At 41.7% G+C, this 6,000-nt stretch overlaps 1 long non-coding RNA gene across 1 annotated transcript in view; it reads right to left on the minus strand.

Moving 5' to 3' along the window:
- Positions 1-5,673, minus strand: part of LOC310673576 — a 163,680-nt gene extending 158,007 nt beyond the window's left edge. The window contains exon 1 of the long non-coding RNA XR_014509127.1: positions 5,623-5,673. This is a non-coding gene — a long non-coding RNA (uncharacterized lncRNA). The remainder of the gene's footprint in view (positions 1-5,622) is intronic.
- Positions 5,674-6,000: the final 327 nt, after the last annotated feature.

Consider the following 6,000-nt stretch of genomic DNA (forward strand, 5'->3'; position numbering starts at 1 on the left):
CCGAGGTACTATTTCTGGGTTAGCGGAGTTTGTAACCTGAAGCGTCTGTAACCTTAAGCATCTGTAACCTGAGATACCACTGTACCTTTTCCAGGTCCACCACATCTTTCATATGCGGTGGACCTGTAAAAGGGTAAAAGAGTATTGGGAAATAATTCATAATGAACTGGGGGGAAATGTTTAGAAGTACTTTTCAAAAAACAAAACCAGAGTCCTTTTTGTTGGGGGTAATTCAGACTGAAATTCTCAGGTGTAAAAAAAAAAAAAGGTTGTTTTTGTATGCCGCTACTGCAGCCAGTGTTTCATTAGCCCAAAAATGGAAAACGAGCGAAGTCCCAACTAAAGAAGAATGGCAACTTAAGCTGAGGGAATATGTGCAGCTTGCGGACCTAAAATATAGAATAAGAGAACAAGAAAAGCATATGTTTAAAGAAGATTGAACATTGTTTATTGAATATATGGGGGAAATTGTGCACACTAGAAATCGTGGGCAGCATTAAGATAAATTCAACATGGTAAATACCCTAAGTTTTGATGGATGTAATAATGGAATACTGAATGGTTTCGTTTTTGTAAAATATGCAGGGATTTATGCAAGTATTCTAAATTAGAGAGAGAGAGAGAGAGAGAGAGAGAGAGAGAGAGAGTTACCTTTGAGAGAGCACTCTGTTTTCTTTTTTCTTTCTCTGTTTTTGTTTTTATTTAGATAGGTTTCTTTTATCTCACTATTATGAAAAAGCTTCAATAAAATCTTACGGGAGAAAAGACGAAGCCAATGGACACCTTAGTTCAGCTGGCATTATAATCCAGTTGTAGAAGTCTTGTCAGTTTCTCCCAGTTTACTACACTAGATCCAAACATGGTAGTCAAAGGATGCCTTCCAGAGATGCCAGCATAGGCAGTGGAGAGGGATGTTGGGGGCTGCTGTCGAAGAACAGTCGGAGGGCACCATTTTGGCCTACCCTAATTGTCAGGGAGGCAGCCAATGGAAGTCTAGCATCTTGTTTCCTTCTGGGAAATTGTAACGAGGACAGTCCCAAGCCATATTCTGCTATCGGAGTTGCTCTGTTAGCGTGTGAGCGCGATAGATCTTGCCTCACTGCAGGTGGCTGAAGCAAATGGCCTTTGAGGTCGCTTCCAATTCCATAATCCTATAAGTCTTTCCCTGAAAAAGAAATGTGAGCTGGAAAGATGGTAATAAAAAGTAGAGCAATAATTCTAAATGAAGACAAATAGAGAAGGCTGGCTTTGTTTTTTTTTCACAGCTCGGCATTGAAGCAAAGTTAGAGCAGTAAATTTGCACGCAGCAAATTCTTTCTTTCATTCTATTATCATTATTTGCTTTGGCACCGCTCGGGGCTGTGGAGGCAGAAGAAGGAATGGGGCATTCATACCCCAATGGGAATAACTCAGCAGCCAAACCAATACTCGACATTAAATTTTCTGATTCACAGGGCTGGTGTGGATACTGAATTAATTTGCTACTAACGGGACATTGAGTGGAGATGGAACCAAGCCACAATGAGAATGGAGACATTGCTTTGGAAGTAAATGGCTATGATTTGCAGGGGTGGGAACAGAGTCTTGACTATTTATAGATTCACAAAGCAGATATCACTCCGCAACTCTCCTCTCTGCTTCATACAAATTATCTCCTCTGTACGGAAGCCACTTTAATAGATGGGTAACCCTATAGTACAATTCTCTGTTTTGCATTCGGCTCCTTCTCCCTCCTGCTATCTAATTTTATCCATTATTTATTGATTTAAATTATTTATATCCCATGTTCAAAATCAATCCTCAAAGCCACTTACAAATATATACACACGCACGCACGCACTAACAACAAAACCATACACACACTAAATGCAGCAGATCTTTAAACAAGGTAAAGTGACCAGTACAATGAACAAAACAACAGATTCAAGGATAAAATGCCTTTTGAAGGGGAAACAATGAATATTACGGGCACCCACCCATCTCAAAATGGGGAGGAAGGGAGCCTTGCTGAACATATGCTGCATTTCCATGTGAACATCCTTGTGAAACTTGCAGCAGAGCTGTTATTCCTGGTTTAACAGGATCGAGATCTGAATCTGCAAAATATCGGCCTCCCTTTTCTTTTCTTTTTATATATATTTTTTATTAAATGTTCTGTTTTACAATTTAAAGTACTAATTTTTACGTCCTTAAGATATCAATGACTTCTCTTCTTCTCTTTCCATGGCTTCTTTTATATATCATAAATCCCTGCATATTTTACAGAAACTAAAGTATTCCATTATTGCATCCACCATAATTTATATACACTGTTGAATTTATCTTAATGATGCCTACGTTTTCAAATATACACAATTTCCCCCCATATATTCAATATACAATGTCCAAGCTTCTCTAAACGTATGTTCTTCTTGTTCTCATATTCTAGATATTAAGTCTGCAAGCTGCACATATTCCATCAGCTTAAGTTGCCATTCCTCTTTCTTCGGACCTGGCTTGTTTTCCGATTTTGGGCTAAAAAAACATGAGCCACAGTAGTGGCATACATAAATAAGTGTTTTTGACACCTGGGAATTTCAGTCTGAATTATCCCCAACAGAAAGGACTCTGGTTTGGGGTAGAAAGTACTTTTAAACATTTTTTCAACTCATTATGGATCATTTCCCAAGGCAGTGGTACCTCAGAAGTCAAATGGAATCCGTTCCGGAAGTCCTTTCGACTTCCAAAATGTTTGGAAACCAGGGCGTGGCTTCCAATTAGCTGCAGGAAGCTCCTGCAGCCAATCGGAAGCCACTTTGGATGTCCGGGTTCCAAAAAACATTCGCAATCCGGAACACTCACTTCCGGGTTTGGGGCATTCAGGAGCCAAAACGTTCGACTCGCAAGGCATTCACAAACCAAGGTACGACCGTACACTTTTAGAAGTCTACTACAAATGAAACAACGTTCTCTCAACCTCTTTCCATCTCCAGCAGTTATCTGATTCAGCCTTGTACATCTTGGCAAGCCCACTCCCTTTTCTGAAATAACAGCAGCAGTAATGGTACCTGCAAGAAAAGGAATCAAAATGGCTGCATGTCTCTCCCACCGAGGCTTTTCTGACATCCTCTCACAATCTCTTGAAGGTCAAGCCATGCTCCAGAGCAAGTGCTGCAGCATGGGCTCTTATGGGGTGGCTTCTGTCTGTGTGCACAGAAGTGCCTTTAAGTCCTAAAAGGGGCTATTTGAACTCTGGTCACTATTGGACTCTGGTCACAGCTGAAGGTGAATAAGGACCCCTTTCGCACATTCTGCTGAGCCTGTGGAGGGTGAGGGAAGGGCAGTGCGCAGTGGGTGGGATTTGACCATCCCCTTCATACATTCAGCAAACACTCAGGTGTGTACAGAGCTGCTTGGGAAGATCTCCTCAATTTTTTCCCCATTGCATACTTGAGAGGTAAAGGTATGTAAAGGACCCCTGGAGGGTTAAGTCCAGTCAAAGGTGACTATGGGGTTGCAGAGCTCATCTTGCTTCCAAGCAGAGTAAGCCAGTGTCTATCCACAGACAGCTTACTGGATCATGTGGCCAGCATGACTAAACTGCTTCTGGTGCATAGGAACACTGTGACGGAAACCAGAGCGCACGAAAACACCGTTTACCTTCCCGCCGCAGTGGTACCTATTTATCTACTTGCACTGGCGTGCTTTTGAACTGCTAGGTTGGCAGGAGCTGGGACAGAGCAACAGGAGCTCACCCCGTCACGGGGATTCGAACCGCCGACCTTCCAATCAGCAAGCCCAAGAGGCTCAGTGGTTTAGACCACAGCACCACCTGCGTCCCTGCGTACTTGAGAGAATTCAGCCCAAAGCCCACTTAGGCATTGTTTAAGTAGTTGCCCATTTTAGCTATGAAAAAATATGTGAATAATATTCATATACTCCTTAGGGGTAGTATAAAAGATTAAAAAAGATTTAAAAACATTTTCACCATTAAAGGTGAGGGATCAAAGATGAAACACTTCAGAAAACATTTCCCTATTTGTCACGAAGAGCTTTGCATGACTGAAAAAAAACCAAACACGTGCGCATTCGTACAATGTATTTTTGTTCAGAATTTGTCCCGAGACACATGCCAAGCCTCAGAGGTCCCATACCTACTCAACATAAACCACTGTAGCTTTGCAATGAAATCTGAAAACGCAATTTTCATCCAAGAGCAATAGGCCTAAAGAGAATACAAACAAATGAGAACGAAAATACACAAAGACAATTGCATGCTCAAATATAATCTTTCAAAACAAAAGATTTTGTTTGCGACGTATTCATGGAACATTTGTTCTAAATTGGCTGAGTGACTGTGATTTTTTCTAGTACAGCATTCATGTTCAGCATCATACACAATCTTTCCTATGCTGGTTTTTTGCAAGGAAAGGGGCCCAGCCTATTGTCACCACTCCCTTGTCTTGCTGCAGCTCTTCTCGTAGGTGGGAGTTGGATTTTACATTTCCCCCTCCTGTTGTTTTTCAAATCAAAATCGCCCTCCCCAAGCTCCCTTTTCACCTGTGGAGTAGAAAGATAGAGGAGACACAGAGGTTTTTTTCCTCCTTCAAATGAAAAAGGTGTTTGGGGAGGGTAATGTGGAGTTGAAAAGATACCAGAGAGGAAAGGGTTAATTAACCACAAGCTACCCCCCCCCCATCCACCCTTTTTTCACTCAGATGGAATCTGCCCAATGTCCCTTTCGGTTGTTTTTTAAAAAAAATAAAATAAAATAAAAATAAAATAAAAATGCAAAATGAAAATTAATGGTGTTTTTTAAAAGGTAGTTTATCCTCTTTTTCATTTTCGAATAACAGCCTAACTGCTACACATTGCAAAGAGGAATTCTGTACCAAAGAAACTTGGAATTTTATTCTTGGACTGGTAGATAACCACAAGACATCTCTCCCAATTTTCCAACCCCAGATACATTTTTCTTCATTTTCAAACTTAAAAGGAGGAATGCTACATTGGCATAATAATCTCACCTGACTCACCAGACCCAAAATGTGCCTCTCTAAGGAGCCACATCAAATAGATGTATGCAAACAGAACTTGGGGCTTGTTCTTCTGGGCTGGCTGAGATGCACCTAGTTGGGGCCAGCAGATGTAGGGATGAAGAAATGGGGTTGCTGCCATCTTTGCAGATTCCTAGATTTTAGGAGCTACAGGGATATGCTTTTTTACCTCTTCCCCATCTTCCAACAGAGAGCTCCCTCAGGGCTTCATAACTTTGAACAGCACAAAGCTTCTCCTCCAGGAACTACAGTGATACCTCGGGTTAAGAACTTAATTCGTTCTGGAGGTCCATTCTTAACCTGAAACTGTTCTTAACCTGAGCTACCACTTTAGCTAATGGGACCTCCTGCTGCCGCCATGTGATTTCTGTTCTCATCCTGAAGCTCTTAACCCGAGGTACTATTTCTGGGTTAACAGAGTCTGTAACCTGAAGCGTCTGTAACCTGAAGCATCTGTAACCCGAGGTACCAGTGTAGTTTCCTCTTGGCTGTTCTACTGCTGCTTTGCCCATCAGTTCTGCCTAGTCCATCTCTTCTCTCTACTCTGCATTCAACCTGCGACAGCTACTGGACTTTGAAGGCTCACAATTGAATTTGGGGTGCCAGGCAACACCTGCATCTACCATCTGCACACACAGGACATTATAGGAACCCGAGGTACCATTTCTGCATTAGTGGAGTCTGTAACCTGAAGCGTCTGTAACCTGAGGTACCACTGTATTTCCCCAGAATCAAGGTGCCAAAAAGTTAGGACCATTGCCATCTCTGTCTGGAAGAGCTTCTGTACTGTAACAACTATCTAACATACAAAGCTTTAGCAAGTAAATTTAGGATAGTATTCAACTAAGTGTTACTCACTGAAATTAATGACCATGCTTAAGTCAGGTCCAGTAATTTCAATAGATCTATTCTTCTATTGCAGCAGTTTGACTCAACCCCTGGAAGCTCACTCCATTGTCTCCTA

The sequence above is a fragment of the Podarcis tiliguerta genome, assembly GCF_965153285.1.
Source record: "Podarcis tiliguerta genome assembly, chromosome: 3".
NCBI classification, from domain to species: domain Eukaryota; kingdom Metazoa; phylum Chordata; class Lepidosauria; order Squamata; family Lacertidae; genus Podarcis; species Podarcis tiliguerta.